Here is a 23,936-nt window from a genome sequence, read left to right as displayed (position 1 = left end):
TATTCATGTTTTGCTTTTCTAACGTAATTAAAATCTCATTGTTAAATTTACTTGTGTTTTGTGTGTCTTCCCATTACCGTACCACACACGAAAGTTCCAGATTTTCTCTTTTTGTTTGTATATGTGACGAGGCCATACCCCTAGCTTTTGAAACAGCCGAACACCAACGCGTTACCGTCACATATTAAATGGGGGCCTGTCCTAGGAGCTTCACTCAGGTACTGGTGCCAAGTATTAATTTATGGTAAGTGTATTTAACTTTGGTAACGTAGCTTTTACTATTTTTCATATTCAATTTCATTTCTATATGGTGCGGCGTGTATTGTGCATTACGAGAGTAGCATATGGTGAAGGTGAGACAACTTTGGATTACGTGGTGACTGTAGGCCTCAGTCATACTCTTAATTGGTCATCTCTCCCTCCGTGTTATTACTCGTGTTTACCATCTTTTGTCCCTTGGATATTTCTCATTTTTGACAGATCATCATATTGGTACCCTGGTACTGTGGTCTGCCCCGGGTCAAGTGCACCTAATCTTCTGCAATCTGACTGTAGGAGGACAAAGAGGGCCATAGTTCCTCTAGCTCGAACTTTAGTTGCTGAATTGGGACCTCAGCAGCAGTTCTCGTCACCAGTTGACACCTCGCACCCCTACACGTCAGTCAGAGATGATGATACATACAACGGTAGGGAATTAGCTTACTTTTTCAGAGCACAAAAGTTCGCTAATTCTGTAAGTATCATATTAATTTCAGTAGGAAAAACTTGCATATGTCCTATAGAGACTCTGCAAGGTATGCCTACATCCTTGGACTACCAATTTTACTTTTGAGGCAATTAACTGTTTCATTTGTTTTCGAAACTGTTTCATTTGTTTAGTAGGATTTTTTTGCCCTTATCCTCTTACATGAGTACCGGGTACAAGATTTTCTGCGCCCTTGATTTAAATTAATCATTTAACATCTTGTATTTAACTTTAATTGTTAATGATTCCACAGGATAGGTACCAGTTGCCACGTTGTCCTGTTTCTGACATTCACTATATAACGGTATATTCGTTGTACATTTATTTGCTAATTTCACCATGTTTCGTCTCAAAGCTTTCCGTGCAGATCCAGCAGGTACAATAGGGACTTTAAGTCATGCCAAGAGAGCTGAATTACAAACTCTAGCACATGAGTATCAACTAACAGTTCCCTACCAAGCCAACAAGAGTGAAATACACAACCTGTTACTGGATCATTTCTTAGAGCAAGGTAAGATAGACTCTGAAACTCATGAAACTTACTATATTGCAGATAAAACTGATTTGGCAACGATGAAACTCAAACTAGAGCTGGCCAAGATTGAACGTGAGCAGCAAAGGGAAGCCCTCGAGCAGCAAAGAGAAGCGGCTGCCATACGAAGGGAAGAACGAGAAATCGCCCTCAAGGAACGTGAACTCGCCCTCCAGGAACGTGAGGTTGCAATGCTCCATGAGCGGGAACGAGTACAGCTTGAAACAAAACGACGCGAGTTGGAGATGCAACGCGAACATGACCAGCAACAAGCGACTCTGGCTCTAGAGTGTCGTCAACGAGAATTCAAGTTGGAAACTTCACACCTCGCTCAACGCAAGCAAGCTACTGCCAATCTTCCCGTCAGTTTTAATATATCACATGCAAGTAAGTTAATGCCATCCTTTGTAGAAGCAGAAGTTGATGTGTTTTTTACCACCTTTGAAACCCTTGCTAATCAACTCAGTTGGCCTGTCGACCAATGGGCCACACTTCTCAGAGTCCATCTTACAGGTAGAGCTGCAGTCACACTCAGTACTTTGGCGTCTGAGAATGACTACCAGACTCTGAAACAAGCAGTGTTGGACGCCTACCTCCTCTCCACAGAAAGTTATCGAAGGAAATTCCGTGACCACCTGAAGGCAAGTACCACTACCTTCCTCGAGTTTGCCAACACAAAACGGAGATATTTTATGAAATGGCTGGAAGCAGCACATGTCTCTACTTTTACAGAACTCGTCAACCTGATGCTAGTTGAAGAATTCTTGAGGCGTGTGCCGCCTCCTGTCCGTCTGTACTTAGCAGATAAAGAAGAAACCGACTACCTGAAGTGTGCTAAGTCGGCTGACACTTACAGCCTCATCCACCGGCTGACACCCGAACCATCCTCCAGTAAGAAGTCGTGGTACAGTTACGAGAAAGTGAGTACCGATCAAGCTGGCTCGCAATTGTACTGCAAGTATTGTAGACTCTATGGACATAACATAGACAAGTGTGGTAAGTCTCAATACAAAGGAACCACTGACACACAGAAACCCAAACCAACTCCTCCTAAGTCCGGTAAGCCTGTGATGAATGTTGGTGTTAATGTTAATGATCTTTCTCTTTTCAGTAACCACCTGTATACTGGAACTGTCTCTGCCAACGGTTCAAATCCGGAGGGACGTTTCAAATTGAAGATCTTGAGAGACACAGCGGCTCTTCAATCGATCATCTTGAAGTCGGCTGTGCCCAACATCGCCTACACCGGAGAAACTGTCTTCATCACTGACCTCACTGCTACCACTCCTTATCCTCTCGCCAGAGTCCACCTGGATTGTCCCTACGTGAACGGAGAAGTCCAAGTCGCCGTCAGGGAAAAGCCTTTTCCCATGCCTGGAGTGCAACTTCTCCTAGGCAACGACTTGGCAGAAGACCTGCAACCGACCAACCTGATCGTCATGGACAAACCCCAGGTGTGTATCTCTGTGCCAATTAATCCTATATTAGAGTATGTTCCAGCAGAGGTTCAAGAGAGTGATGAAGTTTCTCCTCTGGTTCTAGTGACCACTCGTGCACAAGCCGCACGACCACAGCCAGCTGACTCTACTGCTACCGCTGTCCCTCAAGACCCTCAGAAACTACCCCCGAATCTGACCAAGTTGGAGTTCCGTAAGTTGCAGAGGGAAGATCTTACTTTAACACCATTGTTTTTCCAGGCTGAGACTCAACCCGACAGTATTCCTGGGTTCTTCCTAGAGAACGACTTGCTCTACCGCAGATATAGACCCAGTAAACTGAAGGAGGACGATTGGGCCAACATCGAACAACTTGTGATTCCTACCAGCCTGCGGCCCACTATTCTACACCTGGCCCACGGAGCACTCTCCCACTACGGATTCAACAAGACTTACCATGGGATTCGTCAAGACTACTACTGGCCAGGTATGGTAAATAGCGTCAAACAGTACGTAAACCAGTGTCATACATGTCAGATGGCAGGCAAACCGAAAATCTCCATTCCCAGAGCGCCACTGATTCCCATACAGGTGCCTGCGGAACCTTTCCAGACTTATAATAGACTGTGTTAGTCCTTTACCTCGGACCAGTTCAGGTAACGCCTATATCTTAACCATCCTGTGTCCTACCATCAGATTTCCCATATCAGTTCCAGTGAAGAACATCACGGCTGCTACGGTTGTAAAGCATCTATTGAAGATCTTCACTCAATATGGATTTCCCAGGGAGATTCAGAGCGACTGTGGTACCAACTTCACCAGTGATCTCTTCAAAAGGACACTGGAGGAGTTCAACATCAAACAGGTATTGTCCAGCCCCTATCATCCTGCTTCACAGGGTTCTCTTGAGCGTAGTCATCAGACTATCAAAGCACTCTTGAAAAAGTTTTGTAGTGAAACCTCTAAGGATTGAGATAAGCAAATTGATTTGATAATGTGCATTTATAGAAGTCTTCCCAATGAGTCCCTAGGAGTATCTCCTTATGAGATGCTCTACGGCCGTAAGTGCCGTACTCCCCTCAAGGCTTTCAAAGACTCTCTAAGAGATGCCACCTTCAGTGAGCATCAGAATGTGCCCCAGTTTCTTCAAAACCTTCAACACATACTAGAGAGTCCACAGTTTTGCCCATGATAATCTATTGAAAGCCCAGGAGAGGATGAAGACTCATTACGACCAGACCAGCAAAGTAAGAAAATTTAAGCCGGGAAACTTCGTGCTAGCATACTTCCCTATCCCAGGTTCTCCTTTACAAAACAGGTTTTCAGGACCCTACCGCATCAAGGAGTGCAGAAACAACCATAACTACGTCCTCGAGACTCCAGATAGGCGGCGGAAGACCCAGCTGTGCCACGTCAACCTCCTGAAGCAATATAATGGTACTCCTCCCACTGTCATGACAAATTATTCTACTTTTACAGAACCATACATCAACAGTGAGACCTTCCCAGCTTCTCCTCCCGAAAGCACCGACAAGGAGTCCACGCTTTCTCATTCAAAAATCCATATTGATATTTCCAACCATTTTCAGGACCCTAATAGTGCTCCTTTGCCATATTCTAATTCCACTCTCACCTCGTCAGATAAGCCCTTCATCCTCCATGTCGACGCCAGTGGTACCGACGTTGGTGGTGTCGTGATGCAGCAACGAGGCGAGAATACACCTGCCAGCGACTACTGCTACAAGGAACTACGGAACAATTGGCAAGGAGCTACTCTTCATCATCCTGAAGCTCCTGCACTTTACTCCACACCTGAAAAGTGCTCGGTCTACCATCAACACGGACCACACCACCCTACACCTCCTGCAGCTCGCCCACTTCTAAACTCGACGTCTTCTACTATGGGCTTGATAACTGCAGAAATTCAACCTGGAGACCCGCTATACCGAGGTTCTGACAACATTATAGCCGATGCACTCTCCAGAGTTTATGAAGTAGAAGCGACTCCATCTATTACTCCACCACATAGCGACGTACTTCTTCCAGAACCGCAGGCTTCGGGGGAGAGTTGTGACGATAATCTCCTTCAAGAGAGATTGAGCCTGCTCTTCCCTCCTAAGTACGTCCCTATACAACTAATATGGAAGAAATATCCAACAAGTACAACACCAGGGTTTGCCAAAGAGCAAACGTATTCAGCACCAGGAACACCTGCTCCGCCTCCACCTCGAACCACCAAACTACCTGTCCATCGCCTGCTCATCGCTGATTGGCTGGTGCCCAGTCGCACCTGCCCTCCACCCGCCACACTACCTGATGTCTGGGGCCACCACGACCTACAGCCCTCAGAATATCCCGTGCTTTCCACAAGTTAACACGTCTCGTTGGTAGACTAAGCTCTGGCTTACGTGTACTAAGAGAGGTGGCAGCTTAAAGCCAATATTCCTGCATCCATATATTGCATTGTTTATTGTTCACTTGTTATTACTCACTTGTCTTAACATAACTTAACGTAACGTAATCTTTGTGGTATTTAAATACTCCGAAATTACCATCTCTTTAAGGGTCTGAGCAGGTGGTGGAGCGGGTTAAGGCGTACCTGTTATGCCAGTTGCTGGAAGGCTTCTGTGCTGGCTAGGGTTCGAGTCTCCTGGTGGGAAAGTGTTCCAAAGTTGTATACTTCACTCTCGTGTTTAGGAGAGTTGTGCCTTAAGTTCATAGACACAGTGTTCTCCCATATTAACAGGGACTTGATGAAATAAACGTATAAATGACCCCTCACTTGCTCTAGTGCTCTTGGGAGGTGGTGATCTTTGTGGTATTTAAATACTCCGAAATTACCATCTCTTTAAGGGTCTGAGCAGGTGGTGGAGCGGGTTAAGGCGTACCTGTTATGCCAGTTGCTGGAAGGCTTCTGTGCTGGCTAGGGTTCGAGTCTCCTGGTGGGAAAGTGTTCTAAAGTTATATATATATATATATATATATATATATATATATATATATATATATATATATATATATATATATATATATATATATATATGTATATATATATATGTCGTACCTAGTAGCCAGAACGCACTCCTCGGCCTACTATGCAAGGCCCAATTTGCCTAATAAGCCAAGTTTTCCTGAATTAATATATTTTCTCTAATTTTTTTCTTATGAAATGATTAAGCTACCCATTTCATTATGTATGAGATCATTTTATTTTTATTGGAGTTAAAATTAACGTAGATATTTGACCGAACCTAACCAACCCAACCTAACCTAACCTAAGCTATCTTTATAGGTTAGGTTAGGTTAGGTAGCCGAAAAAGTTAGGTTAGGTTAGGTAGGTTAGGCAGTCGAAAAACAATTAATTCATGAAAACTTGGCTTATTTAGCAAATCGGACCTTGCATAGTAGGCAGAGAAGTGCGTTCTGGCTATTAGGTACGACATATATATTTATATACACACACACACTAGCAGTACCCGGCCGCACGTTGCTGTGGCTTACCACCGTCATATGCATATCACCACTGTCATATGAGCCACAGCAACCTTCCCTGTCCCCCAGTCTTCCCTATCGTCCAACACAATTCACACAAAATAATTAAATCAAAATGAAAATAAACCAAAATCTAGGAAAATTCAATTTATCAATGCAATTAGAACATTGAAATGGAATTGTAACATCTAGTATAACATGTGTTACTCTTACATGCAACAGATGGCGCTGTTCTTCAAGAACAGCATAGTTTTACCTATCACAGGTGTGGCATCTATACTTATACTTACGAAATGAACGGTATGGTAAACAACACAGCTCAATTCCAACACAATGTCACACAAAATAGTTCACTAAAAAGTAAAATAAATCGAAATCTATGAAAATAAAATTTATCAATGCAATCGGAAACATTGAAATGGAATTCGTGACATATTTAGTATAGCGTGCATGTTGCCATTATGTGCAACAGATGGCGCTGTTTTTCAAAAACGCATGTTTTTACCTGCCAAAGGGGTGGCATCTATATAGTAGGTATATAAAAAGATGCGCCTATTCGGATGCAACGTTGTGTCAAAATTTCAAAGCAATTGGTGAAGAACTTTTGGAGATTACAACGTGCATTGCACTTACATCCAACAGATGGCACTGTTTTTAAAAAATAGCATGTTTTTTTCCTGTCACAGGTGAGGCATGTATATAGTAGATCTATAAAAATACGCGCCTATTCGAATGCACCGTTGTGTCAAAATTTCAAAGCAATCGGTAAAGAGGTTTCGAAGATTTCCCTCACATGAAAAACACAGTTTTTCAGAAAAAAATGTTTTTTTTTTTACCGTCACAGACGTGACATCTATATAGTATGAATATAAAAACCTGCTCGGAGGCGAATGGAACATTGTGTGAAAATTTCAAAGCAATCGGTAAAGTACTTTCGGAGATTAGCGATTTTTAACAAACGAACATTTCCATTTTTATTTGTATAGAAGATATATATATATATATATATATATATATATGTATATATATATATATATATATATATATATATATATATATATATATATATATATATATATATATATATATATATATATATATGTCGTACCTAATAGCCAGAACTCACTTTTCAGCCTACTATGCAAGGCCCGATTTGCCTAATAAGCCAAGTTTTACTGAATTAATATATTTTCTCTAATTTTTTTCTTATGAAATGATAAAGCTACCCATTTCATTATGTATGAGGTCAAATTTTTTTTATTGGAGTTAAAATTAACGTAGATATATGACCGAACCTAACCAACCCTACCTAACCTAACCTAACCTATCTTTATAGGTTAGGTTAGGTTAGGTAGCCGAAAACGTTAGGTTAGGTTAGGTTAGGTAGGTTAGGTAGTCGAAAATACAATAATTCATGAAAACCTGGCTTATTAGGCAAATCGGGCCTTGCATAGTAGGCTGATAAGTGCGTTCTGGCTACTAGGTACGACATATATATATATATATATATATATATATATATATATATATATATATATATATGTCGTACCTAGTAGCCAGAACGCACTTCTATGCCTTCTTTGCAAGGCCCGATTTGCCTAATAAGCCAAGTTTTCCTGAAGTAATATATTTCCTCAAATTTTTTTCTTATGAAATGATAAAGCTACCCATTTCATTACGTATGAGGTCAATTTTTTTTTATTGGAGTTAAAATTAACGTAGATATATGACCGAACCTAACCAACCCTACCTAACCTAACCTAACCTATCTTTATAGGCTAGGCTAGGTTTGGTTGCCGTAAAAGTTAGGTTAGGTTAGGTTAGGTAGGTTAGGTAGTCGAAAACCAATTAATTCATGAAAACTTGGCTTATTAGGCAAATCGGGCCTTGCATAGTAGGCTGAGAAGTGCGTTCTGGCTACTAGGTACGACATATATATATATATATATATATATATATATATATATATATATATATATATATATATATATGTATATATATATGCTCTGTCATGCATTCGGAGGCCAACATGAGATGGAGTTCACATGAAATGGACTCTGTTATTAAACTAAACTGACGAACTCTAGCAATAGATGGCGCTTATACGCTCCAGGAAACTGTATGTAACAACTGGACAACAGTTTCCAAGTATTTTATTATTTTTTTGTTCAAGACTTTACCTCTCAGTGGAGTCTTAATAGACTCTTCAAGTTGAAAACCTTGTGTCCTGTCCTGTAGTTTGCAGCAAGAGCAAGAGAGAACAAGGACATGGAGCCTTCATTATTTGCTTCAAACAGGTAAGAGGCTGTTGTATTTTGAGGTTTGATATTTTGTGTATAATGTAATTTTGAACGATATCAGATTAAAGTTGAAATAGGCCTTTGGTCATATAATGGCAACAGGCCAAGACGTTTTGGTCGTGTCATTAAAAAGAGGCAAATATATACAAATTGGCCCTATTTATATATATTTGGCTATATACAAAGGGTAGTGGTGGTTGTTAAATGTGGGTCCTCCCTAATCACTGACGACATAAGTTTTTTAGGTGGTTAAGGTTTATCTGGCTTAAAGGAAACACGCAATGCATGGGGATTTTTATTAATAATTGTTTTAATATAAAGTACAATACAAAATTATAATTTGATAGACTAGCAGTTGTAAATTTAATACTAAGTAACATCTGTAAGTTGTAGACTAATTAACATTGTAATTTTAATGTTAAGTAACGTGCAGACAACTTTACAATAAATTTACAAGTAGACTTGAGTAAATTTTCCATGACATAATAACTAATAAACGCTGGAGTTTATTTCTGTTTGTTGGTGCTGCAAGTGAGAGTGGGATCGGTGCATATGTTAGGAGTGGGAGAATGAGTGTTTTATATAGATAGAGCTAGGTGGCTTGGGAGGCGTGTATGAGAGGGAAGAGCTTTGATAGAGCTTAGGAGGCTTTAACTTTCTTGGATGTTGTGTGTGTGAAAGCGGAGGTTAGAGTTGTTGTTGTTGTCGTAGATTTAACTTCTCGGAACCAAATGTCCATGTAGCACGGGCTATAGTGAGCCCGTAAGTGGAGGTTAGTCTAATGTGATTCCAAGTACTGTGGTGTTACACACAGAAATCACAATAGCGTGCTGCATCACGCTATTGTGTGTAATGAAGTAAGGGCGAAGAGGTAGAACGGTCTATTGACATAGCTCGAATGCATGGGGGAGTTGTGTAAAACCCTGGTTTGTCTCTCAGAGAGGCTGCAGGATCCAAGTAAGTTAAGTACAACTTCTGGTTTCAACTCTTTTTGACCATGTCGTAGCTCAGTCGATTAAGGCAGCGTCTGAGATGATCTCGGACGTAGGTTCGAATCCTCGTCACGGCCCTTGTGGATTTGTTCACGGTGGTGTTGACTCTTGGGATGTAGGTTGGGTCTGGTGATTGAAAATAGTTTTATTGGGGCTGGGTTTCGTCGTTTGTTGTAGAAGTATGTGATTTTGGACTTGTTGGAGTTTTTGATCCGCCAGTCGTGTTCCCAGAGGGTTACTTTGTCTATTTCTTCTCGTGCTTTTCGTGTGAGGGTGTCAATCAAGTAAGGAGATCAGTTGGGTTACGTCGTCAGCATAGCAAAGGGTCATAGATGCCCAATATGTTGGATCAGGAATGTCATTTATATAGAGAATGTCGGTGAGAGAACTGAGCCCTGAGGGACTCCTGCATTTAGGTTGAAGTAATCTGACAGCTTGCTGAGGAGCTTGATCTGCATCTTTGTATTTGTTAGAACGCTGCATAGTAGCTTCTGCATGTTGTCGGATAGTTGGAATAGAGTACAGAGTTTGTAACGTAGGCCGTCGTGCCATTGTGTCAAACGCCTTTTTAACTTCCTTTGCTATGAGGGCCGTCTTGACCCTCTGTTTGTTAATGGAGAGGTAGTTTGTTACTATGTTCAGTGCGTCGTGTGAGGAGCGGTGATGTCTGAAGCCAAATTGTTTGTCGGTATGTTTTTGTGTTCTAGGTGATGTCTAAGTTTATGGTTAAGTTTTTCGTATATTTTTCCTAGTGAATCTAGTAGGCTGATCGGTTTATGGTTCTTAGGGTCTGTCGGGGATTTGGGGGGTTTTGGGATGAGGATTGCTGTGGCTTCTTTGAATGGGTTTGGGAAATACCCTGATGCTACTGAGGCGTTGTATACGTCTTTGAATGCAAGGACTCAAAGTTGCTTGGGGAGAGCTTGGCCAATGCCGGAGGCTCCTGGTGCTTTCCGTCTGGTATTCTTGAGCATGAGTTTAACTTCTGCAGGTAGTATTGGTGATGTGAGGTCACTTTGTAAGTCTAGTGTCATTTGGTCATTGGTAGGGTAGTGTGTGATGGCCCGAGGGTTTGTGTCGAATCCATGTTTCTACTGTTAATGTTGTGTATTGCTGTGGGGGGAAAGGGGAGTGGGGGTTGAAGATGTCTTGCCAGTGCTGTTTGAGTATGTCTACTATATTCAAACAAGTATATATGTCCGTGCAAGTTTTGATTATGTGATGTATTTAAAGGCAGAAGAGGAGGAGATGCCCCTTATCCTCTTTGAAGTTCCAGAATTGTTGGGGAGTTGTTTTTCTGTGTAGTTCAGCTTTTTGTACGAGTTTCTTCCAGTGGTTGGCGTGGTAAAGGTTAAGGCTGTTTAGTATGTGGTTTTTGGGTAGTGAGGTCTGTGTTTATTTGGCCGTATCTGTGAAGATTGCGGGAGAATCTGTTGTGGTAGCTGGTGAGTAGCCTTTTGGTTCTGAGGAAGGGAAAGGAGGAGTATCTGGTTTTGTGGGTAATTTTTGGAATGGTGGCGTCAGCCGTTTGTATGATGTTTTGGATGGTGAGAATTTGGGAGTCTGTCTGTGTATGGTTTGTCTTGGAAGTTGTAGGGTTGTGTGCTGGTAGTTAGGTGTTGTTTAAAGGCTTCCCAGTCTGCATTTTGGTAATCATAATGTGGGGTGGCTGGGATGAGTATGGGGTTGCAGGAGATTGAGTGACATGGTATGTGATCTGAGCCTGTGAGGGATCCGGGTGTGATGTAGTGTTGGAGGTGGGTGCCTGCTCTGTTGGTGAGGATGAGATCTGGTCTCCCAGTCCCATTATGTGTGTAGCTTGTATTGAAGTCAGGGGCAAGGAAGGTGAGGTGTTTGCTTCACCTCTTTGCCCTTAGAGAGGTGAAGTTGGTGTAGTTGGCCGTGCATGTTCAGTTGGTGATGATTGAATGTTTGGTGTTTTGTGTTTAGGTCTGCCAGGAGGAAGACTGGTATATGTGTGTGGTTAAAAAGGGTGTTTAAGTCCTGGAGAGGGAGGCCTAAGTTTGGGCGAATATATGTGGTACCAATGATCATCGGTCCGTGTTGAGTGTGAATGTGGATTGCTAGGAAGTTTGTGTTGCCAGTTGGTAGTGAGGTCATGTTTATAGGGGCTTTTAACCAGTATAGAAACCCCTTCATGTGCTTCATCGGGGGATTGGTAGGTTGTGTAGCCAAAGTATCTAATTTTGTGAGTGTTCATCACGAATGTGCTGTTCAGTAGCAGCACATCCGGTCTTTCGGTCTCCAAAAAGTTAGCAATTAGGTGTCTGATATAGTAGTTGGCTCTAACGTTAAATTTTTTTTTTTTTTATTTATAAAAGTACAATATACACAATAAAAAAGATACAAAGCATGACAAAGTACACAGTAAAGAACCCAAAGAACTCTTAAGACAACAAACATTATACAGAACAAATGCAAGAGCATGAAGACTTTCTCCTATATATTTTTTTTTTTTTTTTTACAAGAATACAACATAAAAAAGAAATCCAATCATGCACAACACAAGATCCACATGAGTAACACAGAGAACACAAAGGCTCACACAGAGCAGCTACACATAATAAGCCAGCTGCATAAAAAAAAAAAGAAAACAAAAAATTAAAATAACACAAGGGAAAAATTACATGAAGCATGACGGATAAAAGTACCCAAAAGGGCCACACACACAAGGCAGAAGCCCACATAACCAGGAGCACAGCACCGGAGCACGCAGGAACCGGTGGAACAAACGAAAAGATACATACACATACACACCACAAAAAACGCCCACACAAATAAACAAACACACACAAAAAAAAAACAGCGGAACACGCAGGATCCGGCAAAGTAACACAAACACACACACAACAAGGACACACACACAAGGAGCAACACAAAAGCACAGCGCAGGCAAACCACACAACGCACCGCCGAGGAAGCCCTCAGGGGGCAAGGGGAATACCCACAACCCAAACGCCCAAATGACCCAAGAAGCCCTCCCCCCCAAATCCATCGACACGACACCACACCAAAACACTAATCAAACCCCCAACCCCAAAGCATCACCCTGAACATACGCGTCAGTGAACCAATCGGCAAACCTCACCGGAAAAGTACGCTGTAACTACCACCATGTGAAACGCAAACGCCCCCGCAGAAAACCCAGAATCCGGCGAACCCCATAGCCCTCCAAACGCCCAACCCACACGCAAAACACATAATCCGCAATCAAGACACTCAGAGTGTTCCGAAGCCGCCCGGAACCCTGAGGAAACGAAAGAAACAGGAACCGTAAAACATCCCCCTAAAACCCGAGCCCACAGAACACCGCAATCACATCACGCAACCAAGCAACTAAACCCTGTACCCTCTCACAAAAATAAAACACATGTAACTGCGTCTCAACCAATCCACAATGTGCACATGTCGCGGAAGAACGCAACCCAAGCATACACAAACGATCATTCGACGGCAAGGACTCGTGCAGCATCCGAAAGAGAAACTCCCGCTGCTGCGGAGCCAAATGCCGCCCACCCAAGACCGACCAAATCCCCCCCCCAATCCCAGCATGGAGACAAACCCTCAACCCGATGGCTCACACGACGGAGAACCCCATAAACCCCCCGACACGACAGGGACAAAAATCCTGGAACACGACAGAGCTTCCGCAGAATCCCAACTGCCCACGAATACACAGCAAGTGTACAAAAGGCGACCTCACACCCAGCCCTTAACTCAAGCAAATAGCTAAACCGAACAGAACAAATAAATCCCAAGCGCACCGAGGCCCCCACACACCCCCAAATACTGACGCAACGACACCCAAAACAAAGCCAATGCCTTGGTTAAAACATCAGGGATGCCAACACCCCCCTCCTCCACCCGCAAAACCATGGAGGAGCGACGAACCGGATGATACTTCCCACACCACACATACCGATAGACTCTGCACTCCAACCTACGAGCACGCTGCCGATCCAGGGGAAAGCACTGAGCCAAAAACCACACCCTCGAAAGAACTTTGCTAGTAACAACAATCGCCCGCTGATAAACCGTCAATGGACGCGAGGATAACAAACCAACCGCCACCTCAACCGACCGAGACACCGCATCCCAGTTGCACTCCAAGGATTGGGCATACGAGCTAAACCAAGTAATTCAGAGAACCCGAAGCGACCTGACCACTGGAAACCACGACCCCGCCCACACCGAACGGGAGGTCCAGCTCCCCAGCCCCATCAGACAGGACTTATCCCTATTAACAAGGGCCCCAGTGGCCAGCTCAAAACGCCGAACAAGGTCCTGAACCGCAACCACAGAGCCATCGGTCGCCACAAACAGAACCGTATCATCAGCATACCCACAGATCGGTAAACAGAGACCAGCAGGCAGCCTCGGAGGAACCACCAAAGCACATGACTTAACCGCACGAAACAAAGGCTCCTGAAAAATAACATAAAGGAGCATAGATAAGGGACACCCTTGCCGCACCGAGCGGCGAACGGCAAAGGGGGCACTAAAAAAACCATTAATGCACACACGACTATGACAGCGGGCATACAACATACGAACCCAAGAAAGAAACAACGGAGGAAACCCGAACCTCTCCATAGCCTGCAGCACAAAGCCCATCGACACACGGTCAAATGCTTTCGACCAATCTAAGCTGAGCATCGCCGCAGGTAGGCGAAGCTCAGAGGCACACAGAAGCACATCACGTAAAAGAGCATTGCACTGAAGCAAAGACCTACCCGGAATGCCACAAAATTGCTCAACCGAAACCACAGAACCAATAACATCCCGACACCGACCTGCCAGCAACTTCGAGACAACCTTATAATCAACATTTAACAGGGTGATCGGCCTCCAATTCGACAGAAAACGCAAATCACCTGGCTTCGGAAGCAACCTCACAACCCCATCATAATGGGATGCGGGTAAGGAACAGGTCAGGAAACAAAATCGCACCACCTCCAAAAAAGCCTCCCCAATCACATCCCAGAAAGTCGCATAAAATTCCACAGGGAGCCCATCCGAGCCAGGCACTCTGCCGGAACGGAAAGACCGCACCACATCCCAGAGCTCAGCCGACGACACGTCCCTCACCAAAGCGGAACAACCTGCAGCCGACAAACCAGGAGAGCAGTGACGCAAAAAGAAAGCGGCCAAATCCTCGGTCCCTACCTCCCCATACAGCGCTCCCAATTCCTGCTGCACATACAACAGGACCCCATCCGTGTTAGACAAAACAGAACCGTCCGGACGCTGGAGACCGGTGAAAAGAACCGAGTCCCGAAGGGCTTTCTCCTTTCGCAAAAGAAAAGGAGAAAGCCGTTCACCAGACACATGCTCGTCAACACGAGCCCGCACCCGAACCCCTTCAGCCAACTCCTCCCGCAAACCACAAATGCGCTCCTTACACACCGAAATAGCATCAAAACAATCAGCCCCACCATTTAGCAACACATACAACCGAGTCAACCGCGCCTGAAGAAAGCGCAACAAACCAAACCGCCCCGCCGCCTCACGCCTCGCAACCACAACAAAAAAGTACTTGCATTTCACCTTGCACCACTCCCACCAGTCCAACACAGACGAAAACTCGCACTTGCGAGCAACAAGCCCCACCCACCACCCACGAAACGCCTCACGCACCCAAGGACAACGCAACAACCGACAATTCAACTTCCACCAACCCCTCCCCACACGAACCTGACTACGAACAGCAACACGCACCACAACCAAACAATGATCAGAAAAGGCAACAGGAACTGTACGAAACGCAAAAACAGAGCCCTCCCGCCCATGAACATAAAAACGATCCAGCCTGGAACACGCCCCTCGCGCAGCAAAGGTGAATTCCAAATCGCCCCCAAACATGAGAGCAGCATCACGAAACCCACAACTCTGTAAGGTGCATGGAGACCAACGCCCGAGAAACATTCTACGGATGCGCACTATTACAATCCCGTGCGAGAGTGACAATTAAAATCGCCCCCAAAAACCATATCCCTTGTGTCCTGACGCAAGAAGTGTAGCAGCCCACCCTGGAAAAACTCCTCCCTCTCCTTGCGACGCGCCGTGCCAGAAGGAGCATACACAGTCAATAAGGGAATCTCCACCCCGAGGTACCGCACACGAGTGAACAACACCTGGCCATCTTCATCCATCTCCATGTGAAGCACGGAAATGGACGCCCTCCGGGAGAACAGCATCAGCGTGCCCCCAAAGGACATCCTCGGCGGATTAAGCACTACATGAAAATCATCGGTCAACCCAGATAAAGCACTCAAGTCACGCACATTATGCTCCTGAATAAAGGCTACATCTACACGTTGCTCACGAAGCACAGCCACCAAGCCCATCTGTACAGCCAAGTCACGCAATCCACGCACATTTAGCGTCGCACAAGTCAGAGAGGGCGCCATCAGGAAGGCAATGAGGACCTCACCAACCCCACAGCCCCCGTAGAAGGTGGAGCAGAGCCCCCCACATGGGAGGCAGTAGGAACAGTAGGCGCACCATCTGGCAACCCTGCAGAAGAGGGCCCCACAGGAACGCCGGCGCTCGCACACTTTGTAGACTTTGTAAACTTCAACGTCAGCGCATCCCGTCCAGGACCTTCCACACCAGAGGACACCACCCACTGATCAACCGCAACTGCTTCTGGGGCGTCACTGCCCCCAGAGGGGGCCCCGGGTGCAACAGACCGCATCAGGCCACCAGAGGGAGGAGGAGGAGGGGCGCACGCCACAGCAGCTCCAGCCGTAGACCCCCCTCGCTTAATGGGAGGACCTCTGTCAGAGGAATGCGTCCGTGCCTCCCGCTTACGACGGGGCTGGTCCGACGTCGCGACCGGGGAAGGCCCTCTAGAGCCACGAGAGGACCTCGGCACCTCCGGAGCAGCAGCAACCACGTCGGATGAACGGCCACCAGACGAAGGAGCAACCCCACACGAAGGGCCTGCAGGATCGCCACTCCCACCTACACACGATGGAGCAGCCTCCACAGACGTACCTGTCTCCATGGCAGCAACATCTGAAGCCCGATGAACCTCCGCAGTGACGACGTGCACAGGAAGTGGGGGCGCCACATCAGACACCAACGAGCCAGGTGGGTCAAACTGCTGAACAGCCGGAGTAGGATCAGTCGAAGCAGAAGGCACCAACAACGAGGAGGGGCCGCGGGGGACAAACACGGTCTCTGCACCACCTGGCTTGGCCCCCCCCAACCCCCAAGGGGGGAAAATCACCCTCCTGGAAGATAGCTGGTTCCCCCATCCCGGAAGCAGTGCAACCGGCCGCAAGATGCCCTCGCAAACCACACCGAAAACAGGTGCGTGGTTGATCCTCATAGAAAACCCGCATGTTAAAGCCGTAGAACTTGACCTGAGAAGGAATATCACGCGTCAAGCGCATGCCAAGGGTCCGCACATTGGTCCTCAAGCCCGACAGGCGGCCTGAGCGGAGGCAGGTTATACAGTGAGTGAATACAGTACCGTACCGAGAGAAGTAGGTGCGAAGGACCTCCTCGGGAAAGTCCAAGGGAACTCCATGGATGCTGACAAACGTCGGCGCCACACACCGGTCAGACACCTCCACAGTACCAGCAGAGCCCGGGAGCAGATGAGAACGCCCAGCAAAATCACTCGCAAAACGCTGATATGGACCAGGGGCAGAGAACTTGATCACCACACGCTTGTCAGAGATCTTCTCAAGGCCGTAAACAGTGTGCAGGTCCACCTGGAAAACATCCAAAAGCGCCACTTCCACCAACGCCCAATCAGCAGCCGCCGAGAACTCCAATCCTGCAGAATCCACCCTCCGAATCCGCGTCACCGACGACGCCAGCTGCCCCCACAGGCTAGCCGGCACACCACACACCAACAACAGCGACCTGCTCGCACCAGACGTCAGCCAACAACTGAGAGAGCGCCAACGCCGTGACCGCACCCTGCAACGAGCAAGCAGCCAATAAACCAGCCATGGTAATCATATTGTGGGGTGGCTGGGATGAGTATGGGGTTGCAGGAGATTGAGTGACATGGTATGTGATCTGAGCCTGTGAGGGATCCGGGTGTGATGTAGTGTTGGAGGTGGGTGCCTGCTCTGTTGGTGAGGATGAGATCTGGTCTCCCAGTCCCATTATGTGTGTAGCTTGTATTGAAGTCGGGGGCAAGGAAGGTGAGGTGTTTGCTTCACCTCTTTGCCCTTAGAGAGGTGAAGTTGGTGTAGTTGGCCGTGCATGTTCAGTTGGTGATGATTGAATGTTTTGTGTTTAGGTCTGCCAGGAGGAAGACTGGTATGTCTGTGTGGTTAAAAAGGGTGTTTAAGTCCTGGAGAGGGAGGCCATAAGTTTGGGCGAATATATGTGGTACCAATGATCATCGGTCCGTGTTGAGTGTGAATGTGGATTGCTAGGAAGTTTGTGTTGCCAGTTGGTAGTGAGGTCATGTTTATAGGGGCTTTTAACCAGTATAGAAACCCCTTCATGTGCTTCATCGGGGGATTGGTAGGTTGTGTAGCCAAAGTATCTAATTTTGTGAGTGTTCATCACGAATGTGCTGTTCAGTAGCAGCACATCCGGTCTTTCGGTCTCCACAAAGTTAGCAATTAGGTGTCTGATATAGTAGTTGGCTCTAACGTTAAATTGTGTGATTTTCATTGTTTACTGACTGGATGAGGGAGTGTTTGTGGCGATTAACCCGGAGAGGTTCTCTTTTGTGCATTGGGTCGTTTGGTAGATAGGTTTGGCAATTACAGATTTGGGTAAGAAAAGTGATTGACATTAGTTTTGCATGGTTCCTAGTGTGCATTTAGCAAGTTTTGGCATTGGGGTGTGGGGGTGGTCTGGGGAGGTGTTAGTCCTTTTGGCTGAGAAGGACGGGTGTTGGGGCTGAGCTAATGGGATCTTGAGCTTTGAAGCTGTTATATTGGGTAAGGGGCGTGAGGTGGGCTAGCGTGTTGAGAGTGAGGTGGGTTGACGTGTTGGGCGTGTGGGCTAAGGTGAGGGAGGGTACATGCTTCTTTATATCTGATTTCCTTAGTGCTGGGTCGGTTTTCTTGTGTATTGGTGAGATTCGTCTTGTATGCAGAATTTTCTTGTTTTTTTGGTGTTTGATCATTTTGCATGGAGAGGGGTACCTGTCATGGGGAGCGGGGTTTGTGAGAAGCAGTTGGAGGCCTGGGGGTAAGGGGTTGGGGGGGATGGTTCTGGGTTTTGTACCCGAGGGGTCACGTGAGGTACGGGTTGGGAGGTGCTTGGTTTGATGCCTGGGGGGTGGGGGGGGGTGGTGCTGGTGCTGGGTTTGATGCCTGGGGGGTGATGGGGGATGAGTGGGGGTGGAAGTGCGTGTGGCTCTGGGTGTGGTATCATTTTGGGTGAGATGGTTATGCATGGCAGATTGTTTGTTGTCAGAATCTGTTGAATGTTGGTGATGTCTCGTACACTTCTCCCTGTGCAAGTATGCGCTATGAGAATAGCTGTAACCCTTCTTGGGGTATCGGTTGTTGGCAGGTATGGGATTTGGTAGGGGGGTGGGGGGGCCTGGATGTGGTGATGTGGTGTCCATTCATTGAGTTCTTTTGCAGGGGGTGGGAAGCCTTGGGGGGGGGGCAGGGCTCCCCTATTGTATGGGTTGGTGGGTGTGGGTTGAGCATTTAGGGGATGGGGGGTGAGTGAGGATAGTTGGGCGGAAAGGGGGGTGTTGGACGTGGGGTTGTGTGTATTCTGGGCCTGATAGCGGGGTAATGTGATTGTCTTTTCTCTCATTGCCTTGAGTTGTGTTCTGAATCTGCAGGTGTAATGGGTGGCGGGATGACCTTCTCCACACTTTACACACATGGTTTTCCCTGTTGGTCAGTTTTTCAAAAAATGTCCCTTTTAGCGCACAGTTGGAGCAGGTTTGATCCTTTTCTTTGCAATGTCTCGTGGTATGGTTGAAGCCATAAGTAACAGATTGGCAAGTGCTTTTCTTGAAGTTATAGTGTGGGATGGAGATGTTATATTTTCAAGCCCTTAGAGAGGAGGGATTCAGCCTCGGTGGGGGAGGAGCAGCGGATTCTGAGGATCTTGATGTTTGGTGGGTGGAAGAGGTCTTCTATGATGATGGCTTTTTCCTATGTCGGCAATATGTTGTTTGTCTAAAATTATCGTGGAGAGGAGGGTGGTGTCTATGTTAAAGGCAACAGCTGTGCAGTTGTGCTTCTGCTCCAGTATTAGTGTAGGGGTAAGTCCTAATGTCACTAGTCCTGCTCAGGCTTTGGGGGTGAGGCCAGCATAGAGGTCAGACTCGGAGGGTAGAAAGAGCTTTATTCTGGTGGCAGTGGGAGTGATGGAGGTGTAAGAAGTCTGGGTGATCAGGTAGATTTTCTGTCCTATTCCGTCAGGGTCGGGGGGGGGGGGATCAAGGATGTGATGGAGGCTGCTGCTGTTTTAGATTTAGCTACTCAGATCGAAGTGTCCATGTAGCACAGGATATGGTGAGCCCGTAATTGACTTCGGTTATTCGCGATAACCTTGTTACTGTGATATTTGGGTCAGTTTTAAATGGAGGTGGGAATTCTACCGTTTTCCAGGTTTATTTTTCGCTTCTGTTTTACAGGGCATTACCTCGGTTTAGAAAAAGTTGTTCAATGTAAACCAATATTTTTTGACTAGTTGTATATGAAAAGGGGCTGAAATTGTGCCAGGTTTCAGTACTGCAGCTTAAATAGAAAGGGAGATTTTTTTTTTCAATTTTTTTTTACACATTTTGAGTGAATAAATACCTTTCAGATATAATCATTCTATGACACTTTTCTGACACATAGCATATAATAAAGGATCTGAAGTAAGGGAAATTCCAAAACATCTTTAGTTTTCCTAATACAAATATTCAAAGTTCGCCCAAAAACTTGTGCAAATATGTCATGTTTATTGTTATTATAAAATCAATAAATGAACTTAGGACAAAATGATAACTTGAATGTTTAGAGACATACACCTTGCATATAAGGTGTGTGTTTCATGTAAATTGAATAAAAAATAAAAATGTTATCCAAACAATTGTTATTTTAAAACATTTTAAATATATAAGAAAATAATAAAATCTAAGGTGCTGTCATCTGTGGCTGAGGTTGACATAAACCAGTTTTCTCCAAAATTGGCACCCTTACAGATAGGCTTATGTACAGTCAGGAGTATAAGTTTCATGAAAATCGTCAGATAAAAAAAAAAATAAAATAAAATTTGGAAAAAAAAAAAAATTTAACTTAAATTTTTTTCTAAACACTAATTTTATATTTTTTTAATATGCTATTGAGATAGCAGAGTCATAGATATGATTTCAGTTGACACTTGCATTTGATAATCGTTTTTGACTTTTGGAATAATTTTGAAACCTACTTCAATATTTTTTTTCTCCCTTCCTATTTATGCTACGATGCTGAGACTTGGGCCAAATGAAACACTTTTCATGTACAACTCGTCAAAAAAGTTTGATTGAAATCAAATCGGTTTTCATTTATTGCATATTTTGGGCAAATTGGGAGGTAATGCCCCGTTTAGTGCACTGGTTTTAGTCTTGTTTAAATAACATTATCTTGATGGCGGATATAGATGCAGAATGCTCACTATAGTGAGTCCCATTCCTCAACGGTTTTTCTAATCATTGTAGTCGCGGTGGAATGTGCATCTAATGCAGCTGCTGTCGTTGGATTAATGTTGGTTGATGCGCACGGCTTCAGTAGCTTCACATTCCAGTAAGTTGCGCCTCTGCTTCTGTTCCACAGATATGACTCTTTAACTATTGGGTTCATTACCTCCCAACAGCACTTATAACCAAGTCTGAGTCTGTGTATGGCTACTGCAATGTCTCTGGGTATCTTTTTGCCAGGCTTGAAAGAGGAGTACCCAGTGACTTGTTCGTACCATATCGTAGTGGATCTTCCTTTCACTACTTTGGCTCTGTGGCGACTTATGGTAGTTGAGAGTATTTTCTTCTTGATTTGTTCCTTAATCTGTGAAAAACTTGGAGGTATTTGAACCTGTACAACAGGTAGATCAGTGGCAGTTCTTGCTAGCGAGTCTGCCTTTTCATTACCATCTATGCCAATGTGACTTGGTATCCAATTTAGGGTGATTGACAGCCCTAGGTTATGGGCTTCTTTTCCCATATATTTGATTTCTGTGAGGAGTTGTATATTATCTCTGTGCTGACTGGATAACAATGCCTGGAACGAAGATTGAGTCGGTATGAATGATGACATCATGTAAATTATTCTCTATTGAATAGTTTGTGGCCTCCTTCAGGAAATATAATTTTGTTTGCAATATTGAGCACCCACTATTCGTGCTCCAGTAAGCTTCATATTTGGTAGTGTAAACTTCTGCCCCAGCAGAACCTCTTTCTTGATCAACTGATCCGTCTGTGAAGAAGAGTCGTTGTAGGTCTTGAGATGGTTTTCATTTGTTTTTCTATGACTGCTTTGAGCCTCTGAGAGTCACATTATTTTTTAGCTGGTAATCCTTCAATGATTATCTTTAGACTCAATTCTTCCCATGGAGGAGGCTGCCGAAAGTGTTGATATGGCCTATTTTCCCCTTTGTTTTTAATGGCCCATTGCAAGTCCACTTTCTCTAGAATCTTGACCAGATTATCCATCCATGTGCTTGTTCAATATTGAAGGTTTTTCTGAAGCGATCTCTGTATGCTGTCTTTGACAGTTTGGCAGTGGTTCCAAAATGTTTTGCTGTTATGGTGGCTATCTTTTGTTTGATCCTGTTTTATAATGCTGGTAAGTTGGTTTCCATTCTTAGATTCTCTCTACGCGTCCAAATAGATGCTCCCAGCCTTTTTCTGCGAGCATCATTTTGAGACACTTAAAGTTTCTCCCATTGGTTATCATTAAGGGATGTAAGAGCAGGAGCAGCATAGTCAATGAATGATCTAACTGCTTGAACGTAGTACATTTTGAGTACTGGTAGAGATGCACCATCTCTAAGACTTGTCAGGGAGTGCAAAGTTTTTTCTTGCTTTACAACGTTGCCGAAGACATTCAATTTCTTGAGTGAATTTCAACTGGTTGTCTATTATGACTCCTAGGTATTGAAAAGAGGTAACCCACTCAATTTCATGTCCTTGTATTGCCAGTCTGATGTCTTGACTTCTCATTTTAACGACCATTGCTTTTGTTTTACTGCTGTTTATTTTCACTGCTATGCGTTCCGCTTCCTTGCTGATAATATCTAGGCATTTTTGCACATGGTTCCTTGTGCTTTTGCCATTGATGATGACCACAAAGTCGTCTGCATAATTAAGCAGTTTGGCTTTTGGTAACTTGAGCTTCATGAATTGTTCCATGCGACAGTTGAAGAAGGGGCTTAGTATTCCTCCCTGCGGAGTTCCATTTTCCAGCCTCTTTGAGGTCGATGTTTTTCCTTGGAATTTGACTTTAGCTTCTCGGTTAAGCAGGCTTCCTTTGGCAAAGGCAAGAGCGTGTCCTTTGATTTCCTTATCCACAAGGCAGCACAGTGTAGCTGGAGCACTGGCTAACTCGAAGGCTTTTTCAAGGTCTAGAAAAATAAGGATTCCAGGTTTGTCATTGATTTGATCCAGGAGGGAGGTAAGACATTCTGTGGTTCAAACACCTTTTCTGTAAGCAAACATATTTTGGTGTAGTGGATTTGCTTTCCTTTCAATTTCATTGAAAATGAGCCATCATTTTCACGATTTGGCAGTCCCCAACCTTTTGAAACGTTAGTGGGAGTTGCAACATCTTGTTTGTTTGGTGGGCTGTTGTAGAGTTTGGAGGGTGGAAGAGGACAGGGGAGGGGGAAGTTCTATTGTTTAGAAACAATGTTTTTAAAATTTTCCATTAATACTTTAATGCAAAGCTTTTTCTTTTGCAAATGCGCAGCAGCAGTGATGACAACCGGGAGGAACAACAACAACCTGGTCCTTCTACAGGAGATCTACATCAACCTGATCCTTCTACCGGAGAGGTACAGTTCCCTGGCCTCTTGAGCCCTAACATGATAGGTGTGCAAGTTGATGACTGGACATAACAAAGGGGCTATTAATAGGGTATTAAACGTATCAACAAAAAAATGGGGATAAATTGGATAAGTTTTAATATAAGAAAGACCTGGGTAAGTACTGCTTCGGTAACAGGGTTGTAGATTTGTGGAACCAATTACTGTACCACGTAACGTAATAAAAGTAGGATCCCTTGATTATTTCAAGCCAAGGTTAAAAATACTGAATATATGAATGAGATTGGGTGGTTATAAATAGGAGCAGTCTCATATGGGCCAATAAGCCTTTGTATTTACCTTAATTCTTATGTTCACCTCCCCCTCACTGTCTGGCCCGATGCCGCCGTGACGGGGCTTGGTGAGCAGCTGCCGGAGTGTGATGCTCCATAGGTCAGTCCTCTGTCCTTTACCAATTTTGCC

Source organism: Procambarus clarkii, chromosome 19 (assembly GCF_040958095.1).
Source record: "Procambarus clarkii isolate CNS0578487 chromosome 19, FALCON_Pclarkii_2.0, whole genome shotgun sequence".
NCBI classification, from domain to species: domain Eukaryota; kingdom Metazoa; phylum Arthropoda; class Malacostraca; order Decapoda; family Cambaridae; genus Procambarus; species Procambarus clarkii.
This window is presented reverse-complemented; position numbering follows the sequence as displayed.